Below are 20,043 nucleotides of genomic sequence, written 5' to 3'. Positions count from 1 at the left end.
CCATAATACATGGTTCCCCCTCCCAATTCCCGATTCATACCTCGTGGGCGCGAAACCACCTTCTCCCTGGAAGGTCCCTTCTCCCGAGCCGCGAAACCTCAGCCCCTCCTCCATGGCGCCCCCACCACACCAAATTCACAGCCGCCCTCCTCACTAATCCCGGAGATGCTGTCCATTTGCCGTCGTGCACTTGGTCGTGTGCCTCTTACTCCGAGCTGCCGGAGATGCCTCGACGACGGCCGCGTGAACCGTACCGGAGCTGATTCACCCCCGCCATTATTCATGGCGCCGGAGCGGCTCCATCTTTGGATCCGTCCAGAGCCTCAACGCTGCTTCCCCGTAGCTGTCGACCATCGCGACATCTCTGCTTCCCTGCCGCCGGTAGCCAACGCAACCGCGCCGGCCTCACCGACTCAGCAGCTGGAGCTGCCTACTTCACCGGGCCGCCAGATAGGTCGCACCCTCATCTCAAATCACTTTATTTAGGCGTCAGTTGTCTGATTTTTTATTCTGGGCCAATCGATTCCAAATGGGAGGCAACACCCCTTGAGCCGTCAGAGCTCCTAGGCTGCCGGTTGGCTGGTGTCTAATGTAAGGGTGCGGGGGCGCAAGTTCACCACAGAAGCAGCGCTTAGATGGCTATCTCAGAGTTGCGTGGGTTGAAGGTACTGCCGCCGCCGGATCTGGATGCCGGCGAGTCTTTGTGGATTGGCCCGGGGGCGGCGCAACCACGGCAGTGCGGTGGGGTGGGGAGCGGGGTTTTGGTCGGGGCCACGGACGACGGAGGCAGGCTGCTCTGCCGGTGGTCATTGGCTCTTCGGGCAAGATTCCGAATAGTGTCAGCTGGGAGGCACAAGATGGCCATCAAGCCATCCGGCGTAGATCGGACAGTACCAAAATAAAATAAAATTGTGTGACCCCAATTTAGTCTTCAGTCAACAGACGTGTGACCACTCTCATACCTTGCTATTGATCTCTTAGGGTATTTCTTCAGATCAGAGAGATGTGTCGTTCTTAGCATTATGCGTTGTCTGCATCTTCAGCCAGACCGTCTTCCGACTCACCACAGCTGCTCCAACAAGGGAAGCATACACCAGAAGGGAGCTATAGTCCCCAGTCAATAGTTCCCTTCATCAAATGCGTGTGCCCGACATGGACAACCACAACAACTGCAGGGCCATCGACAAGTCAGCACATGATGCTCACTCCTATGGATGGCGGCCAGATAGGTTGTACCCTCATCTTACTTGTGTGCAACATTTATGGCTTTGTTATTCATCTAAGCATGGAAAATAGATTATCACATTTCATTGTATATTCATGCTGATCTCTTATGGGTCTTGTTCAGGAGTTAACACTGTTCCATAGTTCAGCTAAGAGACTTGTTCTTTAGGTAATGTTGTTCCATAGTTATCATCCATCAACCAATGCTATCCCACAGGCTGGTGATTATAGTATTATACCACTTCTAGTATAAGCTACGTTGTTCTTTAATACTTTTATGTGCCATCTAGTTAATCTCGAGTACAAATGATACATATTCTTTAGCTTTCATCTGTGTTCTCCCTTTTGTTTTTGAGACCTGTTGCTGCTAGTTAACCACTACTAGGGAAAACCTTATACACAGAATCTTAGCAGCAACACGGTACAAAACGAGGCACTACCGCTAATTAGCAGTAGCTCACCTCCAAAACAATCGCTACTGATACACAGTTAGCAGTAGCGCGCGCTGGCGGAACCGTGCTGCTACAAAAATCGACCGACAGTGCCCACCAACCTAAGTTTAGCAGCAGCGCGGTGTCACGACATGCGCTACTGCTAATGCAATAGTAGTAGCGCGCTTTTTACCCCGGTCGCTAATGCTAATTTTGAAATTGGCCACATGGTTGGCCCCGCATAGCAGTAGCGCGTGTGAGGAAAGCGCGCTGCTGCTATGCTCTTATCAGTAGCGTGTTTTGCCTCCCGCGCTACTCCTAAGACGCAGCACACTACCACATTTCCCCCCTCCCCCATCTCCTCTCTCCCCTTTCCCCTACCTCCTACATCATCTCTCTCTCTCTCACTTTGCTTCTTCCTCAATACTTCTCCCCCCATTACTCTCCCTCTTCTACCTACCTTTCTCTCTCTCTTCATTACTCCTAGCTAACTACACCACCTCCATTAATGCAACTCCTTTCTCTTTGTCCTTTCCCCTCCACTAGTTGAAGTTGTCTCCTCCCAAATTAGCTAGCTAGGCAGATGTAGCATTTAGTTAAGTGACCTATTTGCCCCCTAACTAGATCTATCTTTGTTAAGAAGAGCTTTGTCCACTTTCCCTACATCATCATCTCCACCGTGTGCTCGATCTTAAGATAGGTGATTAAAATTTCATGCTTTTGCAAGAATGGAAATATGTGTATGTGTGTGTGATACGATAATTGGGTTATATGATGCAAATTGCGTGTGTGGCATGAGTTGATGCTGAATTGTACTTTTGAGTTGCCTATGTTTTGCCGAAATGTCGATTTATTTCCGTTTCGGCGAATTCCGGGCAAACTCTAGATCTACATGTCCTATTTTTAGGGAAGGTCATGCCGAATTTTTGTATGACTTTGATGCATGCACACATTTTTATAATCAGTTTGTTTATTATTACCGTGCAGACGTTCATGATGGTCAGTGGAACGATGGTGGACAGGTGGTTGCGGTCGGCGGTGCAGGACATGAAAGAAAATAACCTGACAGAGGTTTTATGTCCGTGTCAAAAATGCAAAGGAATAGTTTGGATTGACCCCTATGACGATGGTCATGTCGAAGCGCACCTACTCATGACTGGTTTCATGGATGGCTATACTCGGTGGATAATTGAAGATGAGGATGATGATGTTGAGGATGCCAGCAGGGCAGGCAATGACGACATGGGGCAAGACAAAGAGATGACCGATAATGGCGGTGGGGAAGGGGCCAGACATGGCTGAGGAGAAGGGGCCGGACATGGCGGCGGAGAGAATGTGGACTCCATGCAGTAGAGTTCGTCGGTACTAAGTTCAATCGTGTGGGACCCTCATGTTCAAGCACTGCTTTGCAAGGAGACGAGTACTGAGAGAACTGCTTCTAGAGAGGAGGCTAAGCTGCAGCAACTGGGGTAGACTCGAACACTCCATTGTATGATGGTTGCAATCCTAAGGTGACCCGCTTGAGTTTCACGCTCCAACTCCTGAAGACGAAGGCTAAAAACAAATGGACCGACACTAGCCTTGATGAGCATCTCAAGTACCTAAAGGATGTTCTTCCCGCGGGGAATCTATGTCGTACTAGTGTGGATGAGGCCAAGAAGATCGTGTGCCCTCTTTATCTGCCGCACGTTAGATACCATGCATGCATCAACGATTGCATAATTTATCGGAAGGAGCACGCAGAAAAAACAAGTTGTCTGGTGTGCAATGCTTCTCGATACAAGAAGGCCAGCAAGAAATGTCCCGAGAAAGTTGTATGGTACTTAACGATCACTCCCTATCTCCAGCGGTATTTCATAGATCCCAAGGAAGCAAAGCTAATGTGCTGGCACACGGAGAGGAAGAAGCCCGAGGATGGAGATGATCCGAAGCTGAGACACGTCAAGGATGGAAGCCAGTGGAGAGCGTTGAACGGCTTCTATTGGTATTTCGAATGTGATGCAAGGAACATCGTGCCCGACGCGTGTACCGATGGCATGAATCCGTTTGGCAACCAGAAAACCAACAATAGCACATGGCCCGTGTTTGTATGGATGTACAACCTCCCCCAGGTTGTGCATGAAGTCGAAGTACATTCACATGAGCATGCTGATTCAAGGGCCGAACAACCAGGAAATAATATTAATCTATATTTGGGGCTACTTCAAGAGGAGTTAGACACGTTATGGAAAACACCGACCAAGACTTGGGACGCCAGCAAAGGCGAGTATTTCTACATGAGAGTCGCGCTGATCACGATGGTGCATGACTATCTCGGTTACGGATATGTCGCAGGTCAGGTGTGCCATGGATATTGTGGATGCACGCGGTGCATGGATGATACGGCGTCTCAGCAGCTAACGTGAAGGAAAGATGGCGGGTTTGGGAAAATCGTGTACATGGGGCATCGAAGATGGCTCGAACCGGACGACCCGTGGAGAAACCGTGGAGATCTATTCAATGGTCACGCTGAGCATCGAGGACCTCCACGTAAGCGGAGCGGCACCGAAATCGATGAGATGTTCACTACTAGGAAAAGGCTAATTAGTGGCGCACCTATTTTGGCCATTAATGGCGCAGTACAGGTGTGCCACTATTAACACGCCACTAGTAACAAGTACTAATGGCGCACCCCTGGTGCGCCACTAGTATCCCAGATAATAGTGGCGCACCTGGCAGTGCGCCATTAATATGTCCCCTGGTGCGCCATTACTATGCCTCCCAGGGGGCCATATTTAGCTTGTGCTTTGGGTTACTAATGGCACACTTCTAGATAATGCGCCACTAGTATGTTTATTGCAGTGCGCCACTAAAGTGCAGTATGGTGCGCCTCTAGTATGAATATTAGGATTTTTTTTCTTTTATGATATTTGCACAGGTTACAAAATATATTACTGCATAGAATATAGACAGCACAACATATAAACAGCAGATTTATCGAATACAATAGAAGATTAGTCTCCAAATAGAATTCATCATATTAGTCTCTAAATTCAAAAGACCAAACAAAGTCAGAACATTACAAGTCTCAAGACCGTGAGTAGCGAGTTTGTCTTCACATTACAAGTCGATATCGATCATCTAAACTACCATCACATAGAAGAAAGCTGCGGTCACCATCATGAGCATCATCGTGATGAAACTGGTCTTCATCCGGTTCCTCCTCCGCACCCTCCTCTCTCCCGCTAGACTGCGCGCGTATCTAGCTTCCGCCTCCGCCCTAGTGGTGTACCCTTTGTAACTGTTATCGCTGAAACGGTGAACCTATCTCCGACACTCCTCCCAGTCGTCGTAGACTCTGGGAACCTTACCCTTGTACACGACATACGACGGCATCTCTATGCACTAGACAAACAAAACGTTAGTAGCAATTCACAGACAATACATAAGCAATATATAAGTATGCAACAAAAGGATCGGAAGAGAAAAGCAACACATTAATAGCACGGTTCATGGTCCTACTAATAAATAGCATCGATTACATATAAGTTGAATGACTGTACAAACCAAAGAGATATACAAGTTCATTAAAGTTTAATTACAACATGAGCTAATCGATATTTCAGAACTACATAGCATCACTACTTTCGACTCGACTTAGGGACCGGAGCATGGATGAAGCCGTCGTCTTTTGTGATGGTCATGAAATCGCGATCGTTGTCAGCCTCCATTTGTAGCGTTGTTTCTATTTCACTGTTGGACGGTTGATATCTGAGGTAGAACTGCCCCGAGGTACGAAGGACATCTTGATGGATGATTTCCGCAAACTCCGACTGGATGCGAAAGAATTCTTGTCCGAGGTCCGCGTCCTGGATTGCCGATAAGCGTGCAGCCTAATCTTTGAGACTATTTGGTAGCAGAAGGTGATTATGGTCTCGTACGATCGCCCGCATGTGATGGAGGGCATAGTAGGCATCCTTCTGACCGCTAGGCAGCTTCTTGACGTAGGGGAACATCATTACGTCAGTGAACACGTGCTTGTCGTACTTCGAAATTGGCCTCCTGAAGGTGCCTCCAGATTTTGGCATAGCCGGCGAGAACATCATCAAGAACTTTCTTTATATTTGTGCAGTCTTTATTTGACTGACAGTCCGAGTCGAAATACATGGCCATGGAATAGTTCGGGCTTAAGAGGATGAGTGTGCAACGTGTGTCACTGCACAAAACACAGAATGTTAGAGAGAAAAAAGAACGATCGTAATCTAAGAAATCATATGTTATGGGGCGGTGAGGGGATGACTTACTCGGGAAAGTAACGCACGAGGAAGTTATCCTTATCTGGGTTCGCCAGAATGACGCCTTCGAGGTATGAACTCGCGACTTGCCGGTCCCCAGCGCTGCCCAAGAGCTTGGAACACATGTAGAATGGGTCGACTATCATGATGTCCAGGGTCTTGTCTCTAATGATCCGCATCTCCATACTTAGCGAAAATAGCTGAATGAAGGTTAAACATAGCGAAGATGTCATCAAACCACAGGACAATCATACCCCCGATGGCGCTATCGACAAAGCCCATGCCCTCTGGCACCTTGGCCACAAAAACCGGGTATGCCACATCATTCTCGGAGAGACGCCGCTTCTCCAAAGAAAGAACACTGTCATGCAGACTCTGCATAGCACTGGTTGCAGCATTGAGCAGATTAGTCGGTAGCATCGGCCTACCCACCACATGCACCCTCCTCGAGATATCCTAAGATGAAGGAGGCCCATCCTGAGCACGGATCATACTCGGTGCCGGCTGGCTCTCACCCTTGTTATTCTTTCTTTTCCGTCCCTTCTTCTTCTGCTGTAATGGGATCGAGTTCTGCTCAGAGACAGCCTTCTTGAGTGTGTTGGGGCTGATGATATTTCACACCTCGGCTATCTGAGGCTCGGTGAAGGTGGCAGCTGGAGGTGTCTCCTGAGAACTGAATGCCAGACAATGCCTATTGCAGTTAGGTTTCTCCGCGGTACCAGCTAGATCACGATCGTCTTTTGCAGGGTTGGGTTCTTGAGAAGGAGGCCCCAAGAATTCGTCACCGTACCCATGTTCGTTGAAGAACTTATTGACCCTGGTAAATGTACCATCGTCGTCGTCCGGATCCTGTGCCATATGCATGTCCGGATCGGCCTTATGTATGTCATCGTTGTCCGGTAGCGTTGCGGCGGTCTTGCCATGGCTTGGCACCGACACAACTGGCAGTGTTGTCTGTGGGGTGGTGTCCCCCGCCCCCAAACAAATCTGGCTCTTCGGCCAAGGGATGGACCAGCCTATGTAAGCCCTGAGGGTCATCACATCATCTTCGTCGGCCCCAGGGGGTCGATACGGAGGTAACAAGTCATCGCAGCCCCGCAGCACCTGAACTAGTTGAACCCTATACATGTTGGGTGGCATCGGATTACCGTGGAACAGGCGGTTGCCCGGTAGAACGATTCTGGCCTTGGCGACATCGATCAACTCACCATTCACGAAGTGTAGGAGAGTGCATGGAACGTCAGCGGCGCCCTGCGAAAACATGTAGGGCGTCAGGAATGCCCAGTCAAAGGCAAGGAGATGAAGTCATCGACCAAGAGGCTTAGTTACCGTGATGGCATCGAGCTCGGCTAATGTCGAGGCACTGCCAACGGCGGGTGTGCAAGTGACGGAGGGGCCGCTTGCTACCGAGGTGTCGGCCGACGTATTCTTCCCACACCCAGGTGCATTAAGCTCCAATGCCGGCACCGACGCCGGAGACACCAATGCCGCCTCCGCCGGAGACACCAATGGCGCAGCCAGCGCATTGTGCGAGTTGCTGCCCGTGAAGCTGGGAATCAGGGGTGGCCCTTGTTGGCCGCCCACAATCCATGCCTGCAGCCCCTCAAGCAAGGTAGGAATAATGGCGATGATCGTCACTCCCGGTTGGTCTCGCACTTGCTCTTCGACTATCTCCGGAATCCACGCCACTAGTGCCTTGAGTTCTTGAACCTCGCGCACCTGGATTTCTGAGCTGGTCTTTCTCTCCTTTCGCCCAACGGTATAGTATTCCGACCATTTCATGGACAAGCCTTTGCCGGCCACATGACCAGCTGACGTTGCCTTACTGAGCTTATCCTTGTGTTTCATTATTTTCAACGCCCTATTTAAAGTGGTGTCCCAAGGGGAGCTCTGAGACAACCCCACGCTACTTCTTTCAGTTTCCTGCGGAAGGAACCTGAACCATTTAGAAAATTGGCTTCATTAATTAGAACGCAACCATATGGAGCTAATTACGCGGGGGTGTATTCCTTACCAGAACAAGCTCAAGCGCCTTGGTCTTTGATCCGTGGTAAGCTCCTTGGTTACCGGGTCAATCTTGTATCGGGCCCTGACATAGTTCCTGGTTTGCTTGTCACGGTATTTATCGAAGATGGGCGGTAGGCCTTGCTCGACACGCTCTGCATCCTTCTTGTCCCATATAGGTTCCTCCACTCTGTAACCGCCGGGACCGAGTTTGTGGACCCCTAAGTTCAAGTCCCGCATATCTTTCCCCCACTAACTTGATTCCGAGGTTGCATTGCTCTCGCACTTGATCTTGAACTCTAGGTAGTCAGCTTCGCTGATCGAAGGATTTGTCTCCTTGATCTACTCATAACTATCACCTTTTTCAATCCTTCTCTTCACCGCGGCTCTCCAAGTAGCTAGGGTCGTGCTCATCTTCGTGAGGGCGGCACTGTTCACTTTATTCCCTGAGAGGCGTGTGTTCGCGAAGTCACCGGGGAACTTGTATCGTTCGTGCAACTTCTTGAAGAGGAGGTTGCGCAAATTCCCTCGGTCCTATGCCTTAGGTTCTCGGTGTTGATCGAGACGGTGCTCCGGAGAATGCACCGGAGCTGTCCCGCATACCCCTTGACTAATTTTGGGGGCGCCGTTGGCTGCCCACTGGAGGACACTTCAGTAAATTTCTCCTTGACGGTGCTGAGCACGTTCGGGCACCAGTCCTTCCTTTGCCTCTTCGGTTGGCTGCCATCTGTGGGTGCGCTGCCATCATCAGTGGTGGCATCCTTGGCGGCACCATCAGTGGTGTCATCCCCGACGCCACTAGGGGTTCTGTACTTGGGGATCGGTGTCTTCCGCGACGTCCTCATAGCGGTGAGGTTCTTCCTCCATCTCCTGGGACAGCTCCTAGAATTGCTTGCCCGAACCGCCGGCCTCATCGTTGTGGGCCATGTTTCGCTCTAAATAGGAAAAAAGTTTGGTCAAAAAGTTTGTTATTGTCAAGGAACAAGATCTCTAAGTTGACCAAATAACCTAAGGGTACATAGTATGGAAATCTACAGACTGAACAAGCTAAGGGCTGCAAATGCCCGCAAGGCTTCAAGGGTGACGGTATAATGGCTCAGTGTTATTTAAGGGTTGGTTTGTGAGGAATTATCATGGTCTCATGATTTAGGGTTTTTCGACACCGAGGCATCCTAAAAGCTAAGCTTTTATCATTTAGGGTTTGTTGACGGTGAGGCACCCTAAAAGCCTAAGCTTTCATCATTTAGGTTTTTATCGACACCGAGGCACCCTAAAATCCAAGGTTTTATCATTTAGGGTTTGTCGATGCTGAGGCACCCTAAATGCTAAGTTAAGTTTTCATCATTTAGGGTTTATCAATGTCAAGGCACCCTAGGTTGACTGATATATATGGGTATCTTCTAATAATATACCCTATCAAGTATGGCACAATAATTAAAAAAAAGCCAACAGTGACATGCAAGTGCTGACAAAAAAGGGAAGGAGAATTCTAAGTTGGGCTTAATCACTTGGCTCTATTGCCACCTATGGCAGTTGCATATTAGTTGTGCATAAAAATTTAAGAGCGGGCAGTAATGAATAATATTTAATGGGATACCTCAAAAAGCTAATCTAGTATCTCCATTTAATAGTTTTCAACTAGAAAGTGCACAAAGTGCAACAAACAAATTATTTCAACCCCCCAAACAATAATGATAACATTCTTTTCCTGAACTATAAACGACTCATGGTTTCGTCTGTCCACACATGAATTCAGCATATGAGTTTAATGCAGCAAGAATAAAGGGACACCACATGTCAAAAATCTCGCATCCAAAATTTCACAATTGAGCCTAACGTGACAGTGCATATATAACCAGGCTTATGGTGCATTCTACTTTCTACCTGTCCAAACTGTATTTGTCAGACTTAACTAAGTTAACTGTTATCTGCACACCCTGATCTTTTTATCTGGTTAACACAAAATAGACATCTCAACACTTGCATTTGCAAATATAACACCATGAGACACTTTAACTAGGTACTTCTCGAAGGACAAACACCAAGAGACAGTAAACATATCAGCCGTTGATAGAAGATCCAGAACTAGTCCTTATCTTGAGCTTCTGAACTAGTACTGGCAAACCTAGAATAATGGCTCAAATGCTGAACTGTTTGAGCTTATGAACTAGTACTAGCAAACCTAGAATAATGGCTCAAATGCTGAACATAGAATAGATTATACCATTAGTAATAACTATGCATTGCTCATGTTGTAAAAAGGCACAGAATGAGAGCAACTGACATTAGTAATAACTATGAGTTGATATCACACTTCTATATGTATAACACAAGAGGCAGTTGATCCTACTTAACTAAGTACTAAGGCACTGTTTGGTTCAGTTTTTATTGACAGATTCCGCTGCCGCGCAGCAGAATCGGAACCAAAGGGCGAACCCAACAGAATCCGATTCCAGAAATCCGCTGCCAAAATCTGAACCAAAAGCTGAAGCAGCTCAGGACGTGCTTTCCAAAATCTGATTCCGCTGCGGGCCAAAATCTGAAAAAGCTGTATCAGTTGGTTTGCCAAATGACCTACATCTTTTTCACATCAGATTTTCCACAGCTGTTTTCCCACAGCAGATTTTTCACGGCTGCTTTTAGAAATCCACAGCCGAACCAAACAAGGCCTAAGATACCCCGACCCATGCATTAGTCGCAAGTACCCCATATGTCCTATTTTTTAGCAATGTCATGCTAAAATTCACGGAGAATTTCAGCATTACCTTTGCTGAAAATAGGACATATGGAGTACCCGAATTTGCCGGAACGGAAGTTAATCAACATTCCGGCAAACTCAAGGATAATCAGCTAACACGTCTGGCTGGTGGAGTCTGATTTGGCCTTGCTTAGCCAGAGAGACAAGTGCTGGTGGCATTCAACCACCACCACCTAAGAAAGAAAGGCCTACCAAACACAAGGCTATGGAGCACGCAAACTAGCTAGCACTCCACAGCAGCCCAAAACCAAACGAATTGCCAATGACGACGGACCGGAGTTTGCAAACTATCACTGATATGTTCCATCACTGGTGGATATCAATTATCAGATCATAATGGGGATCGTCATAAAGGTAGAGATCTCGGTGAATTCTTATCAGACGGCTGTGCAAGTTCACCAAATCATTATGAACAAGAATCAAGAATAGATGATGATCACACACCATCAAGATTGAAGACAAGAGCTCATATAATCTACCACTGACATATTTTATTTCACGTATTATAACACTATCATCGACCGATACAGACTTGAATATCTTACAAAGGAAGATGAACAACTCTTACCTATGATAAACTCAGCTGCTAAATCAACTACACATAGCCTAGCTTATGCAACTAGACACACTTCTCAGTTGCCACACCAACTACACATAGCTCAGCTGATGATGCAACTACCGTACTTACCTCTCAGTATAATAACTTGTACTCATAATAGTCTTAACCTTAATCTTCAACCCACACACACACATAAACTTCAATTATTATCACTGTAACCAAACCCGAGACCCACTCCCTAGCTACCAGATCATCACCTAAACCAGCAAACTAGAACCAACCCTTGATCCTTCCATTGACAATTAACAACCTACCTAACGACATAAGCGAACCAAACAGCGCAGCAGCAACAACGTGCGAACCTAAAGCAACCACCACCAAACCCTACCACCGGACCTCCATTCCCCGATGACCCTTCCTCTGAAAAAGTACCGAATGATGAACCCAACTCATTCATCAAAACACTAATCATGCTGTCTTGGTTAAATTGATGTGTTTATTAGTGGGAGAAGCAAGCACTCACCCTGGGCCTCTTGTTTGAGGAAGTAGCAGGTGGAGCAGCCTTTCTCTGGTCACCGTTGCTTCTTGATCCTCTCTTCTGAAGAAGAAGAAACAACATAACCATCAGTCAGTTAACTTAATCGTGCAAGAAAGATCCAAAATACTTGCAGCAACAACCGGTAGAGCAGTAGTGTGGCGGCAGCAGAGAGCAGCATCGGCAGTGGGAAAGAGCAACGCCGAGGCAGCAGCAAGCAACGGCCAAGCAACGAACATCAATAGCAGCAGTAGTGCAGTCAGCAGAGCAACAGCAGCAGGGGCGACGCGACAACAGTCAGCACGGGCGCGCGCGAGCGGCAACGGGCGGATGAGCACGGGCGAGGGATGGCCAGGGCCGCGCAGTCGGATGCATGCCCAAGGCAGGAGCAGCGGGGAGGGCGTGCGCCGGGGCGCGGCAGAGGAGCCCGGGGGCACGGGCCGGCTGTGGGGTGAGCGCGAGGTCGACGGCGGCGGCTTACAGCGGCCTATGGAAGCGTATCAAAGGGGGGAATGGGTGAGGGACTCACCGTGGAGATTGGGGCAGGCTCGGTGAAGGCCGCGGTGGACCGGAGAGACGGTGGCGACCGCGAGATGGCGACGGCTGGAGGAAAAAGAAGGACTCCTCCTCGTGCTCCAGCGGCGACTCCGGCGGCGAAGCGGGCGCGGGGGTCGTTGGGTGCGGGGGGTCGTCGGTGGCGGTGGGGAGCGGGCACGGGGGGTTTGCTCGGCGGCGGTGGAGTTCGAGCGAGAGCGGGCGAGGGGGATCCGGCGAGGGAGGGGGATCGATGTGGTGAGGGGGGTTAGCGAGGGGGGAAGGTTAGCAATGGCGCACCTCCTAGGGGTGCGCCATAAGTACTTTGATAGCAATGGCACACCTTCCCCTGGTGCGCCATTACTAACCTTTTTTGGATTTTTAGTTACATCTAATATTTTTTTAGAAAATGACGAGCAAATTTGAAAACATTTATGAATGTGAAAAAATATCAACAAATTTGTTATTTGAAAATATTTATGAATATGAAAAAATATCATCAAATTGTTATTTGAAAATATCATCAAATTTGTTATTTGAAAATATTTGAAAAAATATCATAAAAATTTGTATATCAATGTCGCACCTCCTAGGGGTGCGCCATAAGTACTTCGATAGCAATGGCGCACCTTCCCCTAGTGCGCCATTACTAACTTTTTTTTTGGATTTTTAGTTGCATCTAATATTTTTTTAGAAAATGACGATCAAATTTGAAAACATTTATGAATGTGAAAAAATATCATCAAATTTGTTATTTGAAAATATTTATGAATATGAAAAAATATCATCAAAATTGTTATTTGAAAATATCATCAAATTTGTTATTTGAAAATATCATCAATTTTTTTTGGATTTTTAGTTACATTCATTTGTGAATTGGTAAAACATTTATGAATATGAAAAAATATCATCAAATTTGAAAAATATTCATGAATTCAAAAAGTGCCCATGAAATTTAAAAATATTCATGAGTTCAAAAAATATTAACAAATTCAATACTTTTTGTGAGTTAGAAATTCAATACCAGAATAAACATAAATAAATATTCATGAGGACTAGAACAGAAGAAATATCATTTCAATATGTCGAAATACAATCGAGAAATGAAGACTACAATTTAAATACAATCGATCTTAGCTAGCTATATTTTTACAATCTTCTTGCCCTTATTTTTCGCATATGGAGTTCTTCTGTTGAACGGACGTCCTTTAGGTAGGGTGGTCCTGCTTCTTCTTGTGGTGTATGGCACTTCATCGTCGTCATCATGTTCCATCTTGGGGTCATCGTACTTGTCGAAGTCTTGCTTATTGGCGACTCCATCCATTCCGATGATCTTCCTTTTGCCTCTCCTCACGACAACACGACTAGGCTTTGACGGGTCGGTAATGAAGAAGCATTGGTCCACTTGGGAAGACAGTACCCATGGCTCATTTTTCGCGGTGACGTTAGCGCCCGCGGTCTTGGATTTGGCTTCGGGTATAACCATGGTGGTGAAATACCAGTCTTCTTTTAGGACACTCTTGGCCCATCTGACACGGAACATCGGGACCTTCTCTCCAGCGTAGCTCAGCTCCCAGATCTCCTCGATTCTTCCTTAGTATCTGTCCTTGTCATTACCGGTGTAGGATTCCATCATTACCCTGGAGTTCTGATAACCATCACTCTTCATGTCCTTGTCCTCGGTGTAGAATGTGTAGCCGTTGATATCGTATGCCTCATAGGTCATCAGGTTGTGCTCGGCACCCTGTGACAAGGCGAATATGAGTTTTTCTTCCACGGAAGAATCCTCATGTAAAGGGTACGACAGAAGCTTCTCCTTGAACCAACACGTGAAACATGAGTTGTGCTCTTTGATTATATCTCCGTCCATCCTCTGTTGGCCTTGGTCATTGTATGTCTTCTCAATAAAGGTTTTGTGCTCTACCACCCAAGGATCGACCACGTCTATGTGTTGTAGCGCGACTAGGTTTGCTCTTTCAAAGTCGGTGAGTCGAACCTCGAAGTCGACATGCATTTCGCGGCGACCATCACAGTGACTCCATCCAGCGAGCCTGCCGAGGTGCCTGTTGACGGGCAGACCAACGGGGTTCTCGATGCCTAGATAATTCATGCAGTAGGAGATGCACTCTTCGGTCAGAAAGCCCCTGGCTATGTTTCCCTCTAGACGTGACATGTTGCGAACATATCCTTTGATGACACCATTCATCCTTTCGAACGGCATCATGCTGTGTAGGAATGTCTGCCCAAGTTGGATGATATCCTCCACGATATGGACCAGCAGATGCACCATAACATTGAAGAATGAGGGCGGGAAGTACATCTCAAGCTCACATAGTATCACCACGATCTCTTCCTATATCCTTCTGAGTTGCCTCACGCCAACCGACTTCCGAGAGATGACGTCGAAAAAGTTCCATAGGCCAAATAGTGTTTCATGGACGTGCGCGTTCATGATCCCACGGATTGCAACTGGAAGTATCTGTGTCATCAGCACATGATAGTCGTGAGACTTCATCCTGCTGAACTCCTGCTTCGCTGAGTCTAGGTATCTGCTTATCTTCCCCGCGTAACCGTAAGGAAGTTTTACTCCTACAAGGCAGGTGAAAACGGCTCGATCTCCTCCTGACTTACAGTGAAGCACGCGGGAGGGTAGTCATTTCCGATCTTCTTGGCCTTTTTGCCTTTGCGACGACTTTCCGTGTCCTGCTTCGCCTCATCATCATCATCATTAGCGTGAAGCTCCTCCCTGATGCCCCTTGATTTCAAGTTTGCCCTTGCTTTCGGCCCATCTTCGGTCCTCTCTGGCATGTTGAGCAGGGTACCAAGCAGACTCTCGCACACGTTCTTCGTGATATGCATGACATCAAGGTTGTGAGGCACACGAAGGATCTTCCAGTACGGCAAGTCCCAGAAAATAGACCTCGTTTTCCATACCTTCAGCAGCGGCTCCGGCGACTTGCGCTTCTTTCCCGGCTCTGGCGCCTTTTGCTTCTTTCCTGACAGTGGGCAATCTTTCTAGTTTCTCAATAGCTCATCTATTTCCTCGGCGCTCCTCGTACGCGGGCGTCTTCGGGGTTCGGTTTCACCATCGAACATATCCTTGTGTTTTCTCAATGAGTCATCATCGCGAAGCCACCTTCGATGTCCCATGAACACGGTTTTCGAGGACCCAAGATCTCTATCTAGCTGGCCATACATTGTGTCATCCATGCACCTGACGCATCTAGAAAATCCATGGACCACCTGCCCCGCGACATATCCGTAACCGAGATAGTCGTGCACCGTCATGAGCAGTGCGACTCTCATAGGGAAATATTCTTTCTCTGCGACGTCCCACGTATTGGCTGGCGTTTTCCACAGCGTGTCTAGCTCCTCTTTCAGCAGCCCCAGATACAGATTGATGTCGTTCCCTGGTTGTTTCGGCCCTTCAATTAGCATACTCATGTGAATGTACTTCCTCTTCATGCACAACCAGGGGGAAGGTTGTACATCCACACAATCACAGGCCAGGTGCTATGTGTGCTTCTCTAGTTGCCAAACGGATTGACTCCATCAGTGCTAGCGCCCAGCACGATGTTCCTTGGACCATCCCCAAATTTTGGGTGTTCGAAGTTCAACGCTTTCCACTGGCTCGCATCCTTAGGGTGACTCAGCATCTTGTATTTTTATTTATCTCCGGATCATTTCCGTCATCTTATCGCTTCTTCTCCTCCCTATCCACGTGCCAACGCAGGAGCTTTGCTAGCTTAGGGTCCGCGAAATACCACTGCAGACGAGGAGTGATCGGAAAGTACCACACCACTTTTCGAGGAGCTTTCTTCCTCTTCTTGTATCGAGTGACGCCACACACCAGACATATGGTAGACTCCGCGTGCTCGTCCCGATAAATGATGCAATTGTTCATGCAAACATGGTATTTCACGTGCGGTAAATCCATAGGACACACGATTTTCTTTGCCTCCTCGAAACTGGTCGGGCACTTGTTCCCCTTGGGAAGACGTTCGTGCCAGAATGACGTGTTCTCGTCGAAGCATGCGTCAGTTATTTTGTGTTTTACCTTCATCTCCAGAGCCATGAGCGTTACTTTCAGGCAGGTATCCTCGGGCCTGCATCCTTCATACAATGGAGTAACCGCGTCTATCTCCAGTTGATCCAGCTTGGCTTTCTCTCGGGCGGCAACTCTTGCGTTATCCGTCTGCTTGAGAAGCAACTCTTGAATATGAGGGTCCTGCACCCAGCCCATCGATGGTCCATCGTCGTCTGCTCCAGCATCTTCATCTTCATGATCATGCCCTTCATCTGCTCCGGCATCTTTCGCACCATCATGTCTGGCATCTTCTACATGATGATTGTGTACTGCATCTACTTCATGATCATGTCCTGGAGATTCTTCGTCTTCTCGCCCGCCCTCGCCACGGTTGTCTTGCTGCCCTTCCTCATTTCTTGCCCGGCCCCCATGGACGACTTCATAATCATCTTCATCACATTACCACCGATAGCCATCCATAAAAGCACGCAAGAGCAGGTGGTCCCGCACCTGTACGGAATCCGGGTCCGTAAGGCTCTTCAGCTTGCATCTTCGACACAGGCATCTTATCTCTGTCTTGTTCTTTTGAAGCATCTCGGCCTTCGCGGAGCTCAACAACCTATTCACGATGCCTTCGGTCATTGTGCGGACCATGGTCACCTGCGGGGTAGAGCAAAATGATATTTTAGAACCAAAAAAATTGACATGAGTTTGCCTAAAAATAGGACCAAAAAGAATGCTTAGTGCCAAATTCTCTCCGAAACGGAAATGAATCAACATTCCGACAAAATATTGGCAACTATCGCATTTCAAATACCGGTACCTGCAAACACAAACATATGCAACACCACAAACATATGCAACACCACAAACATACGTAGATCTAGGCCATAAAAAGTGCATGTGCACGTTGTTGGAAGGAGAAAAAAGTAGATCTACAACATAAAGAAAGCTTTCCCCTTACTTACCTATCAAAAAAGGAAATTTAACCACTTAATTTGGGTGAATCTATGGTGCAAATGAGGTGAGGAGGAGGAGGCAGCCGAGACAAGATTGGAGGAGGAGGTGGAGAGAATGAAGTGGGGAAAGTGAGTGTGGTAGGTGGCTGTCCAAAATATCTAGCTGCTCTCAGGTTACCAATGGCGCACCACCTAACAATGCGCCATTAGTAACCCTGGTTACTAATGGCGCACCTGTTACGTGGTGCGCCATTACTATTTTGCAAAAAAAAATAAAAAAATTGTTAGTAGTGGCGCACCGTGGTTGTGGTGCGCCATTACTAGTTTGAACTAGTAATGGCGCACTATACCCTGGTGCGCCATTACTAGTTTTGAAAAAAAAGTAAAAAAAATGTTAGTAGTGGCACACAGAGTGTGTGGTGCACCATTACTAGTTAAAACTAGTAATGGCGCACTATGCCCCGGTGTGCCAATATTAGTTTTGAAAAAAAATGTTAGTAGTGGCGCACCATGGCTGTGGTGCGCCACTGCTATATAGCAGTGGCGCACCACATATGTGGTGTCCCATTAATGTCCATATTAGCTATAGCCCTTTTCCTAGTAGTGGTTGGAAAACTGGAAGCAGTGCCCCGCGCGGGGAAAGACGATGAAAAAGGCGCCGGAGCCGCTGCTGAAGGTATGGTAGACGAGGTCTGTGTTCTGGGACTTGGAGTACTGGCACAAACTCGATACACCTCATTGCCTTGATCAAATGCATATATGTAAGAATGTCCTTAAGAGATTACTCGCGACACTGATGAACATGCCAGATAAGACCAAGGATGGGACGAAGGCAAGAAAAGACTTGCAAGAGTTGAATATCAGGGAAGATCTGCACATGCCGCCCCGTAAAAAGTCAGACGAGACACAAACGGAGATAGAGGCGCGGGAGACGAAGGCTATAGGAAGAGATCATTGTGATACTGAATGAGCTTGAGATGTACTTCCCGCCCGCGTTCTTTGACATGATGGTGCATCTGTGTGTCCATATTGTGGACGACATATAGACCTTCCTGCACAACATGATGCCATTTGAGAGGATGAATGAGATCATCAAAGGTTTCATTCATAATATGTCCCGTCCGGATGGAAGCATCGTCCAGGGCTATCTGACACAAGAGTGCATCTCTTTCTGCGAGAATTTTCTATATGGCGCAGACTAGCCGCCTGGTGTTGGTGTTGGTTTGCCCATTAACAAGCACGATGGGGGCTCGAAGGAGAAGGTCACTCAAACGGTCGCAGGGAATTGCACGTGGCATACTCAGATCGACGCAGCGACTTTGACAGAGCAAACTTGGTAGTGCTACAACACCTAGACGAGGTAGATCCTTTCGTGGCACTGCAGAAAGAAATTATCGCAAAGAAGTATCGTGACTGGGGGGTATGCAGGACGGACGATGAAGTTACTAGAGAGCACAACTCCACTTTCCTGCATTGGTTCAAAGAGCATATTATTGCTAATCCCCCAGAGGGGGGCTCTAAGGACGAATTGCTCATATAGGCCTTAGCACATGGCCCCTCGCCCAACCTCGTAACCTATCAGGCATACGATATCAACGGATACACGTTCTACACGAAGGCCAAACATATGGACAGTGATGATCAGAACTCAGGGGTGACGATGGAATGCATGACCGGCAGCGACAACGGCACAACTGATAGATTTTACGGAAGGGCCGAGGAGATCTGGGAGCTTACTACTCTGGACTACACAACACGACGATGTTTCGTGTCAGATGGGCTAAGAATGTCAAAAGAGATAACCGGTATTTCACTACCATGACTATACCCGACTCCAAGAGCGCTACCGTGAATGCTATCGCAAAAAAACAAGCCATGGGTACACGCTAAGCACGTGACACAATGCATCTTCATAACCGACCCGCGGAATCCCAGCCATGTTGTCGTGAGGAGAGGCCAAAGGAACATCATTGGAATGGATGGAGTCACCAACGAGGAAGACTATGACCAGTACGGAAACCCAATGAGGGAAGATGACGATGATGATGAAGTATACGTCAAAAGAAGAATCAATACTACATTACCTAAGAAAAATCGTACTCCATGGAAAAGGAAAAGTCACAATGAGGGGCTCAATTATTCTACAACGAACATGAACGGAAAGAAGCTCACTCAAAAACGAAAACGTCAACGCTGAGGAACCGTATGTAATCGGTCAAATGATGTAATATATATGTTCCTATTTTGTATACACACTTAGCCATTATTATGCATGGGTCCAGTGATGTAATATATATGTTCCTATTTTGTATACATACTTAACCATCAAATGATGCAATATATATCGCCTTCCCTTCGCTCACTGCTCTCGGAAAAAAAGAAAATAAAAGTGAGAGAAAATAAAGGAAAAGAAAATACAAGGAAACAAACAGGAAAACTTACTATATAGGTACTGGTTATAGCAGCAGCACTTTTCTGAGAAAAGAGCTACAGCTAGTCAAGATAGCAGTAGAGGTTTCCCCATAATACCGCTATAGCTACCTGGAGTAGCTATAACGCGTTTTGTTTAAACGCGCTACTACTATGCCCAGTTAACCCCCCAAAATCCCCACTCCCCTCTTCATATCGCCTCTTTTCCCCCAAATCCCCACACTCTCTCTTCCCCCGTCGCGCCGCCGGAGCCCTGCCCTTGTCGCGCCCCTGCGCTCGCCCCGACCCCGGCGCTCACCCACGGCCCC

Source organism: Triticum aestivum, chromosome 5A (assembly GCF_018294505.1).
Source record: "Triticum aestivum cultivar Chinese Spring chromosome 5A, IWGSC CS RefSeq v2.1, whole genome shotgun sequence".
In the NCBI taxonomy this organism is placed as follows: Eukaryota; Viridiplantae; Streptophyta; class Magnoliopsida; order Poales; family Poaceae; genus Triticum; species Triticum aestivum.
Note: the sequence above shows the minus strand (reverse complement) of the source record.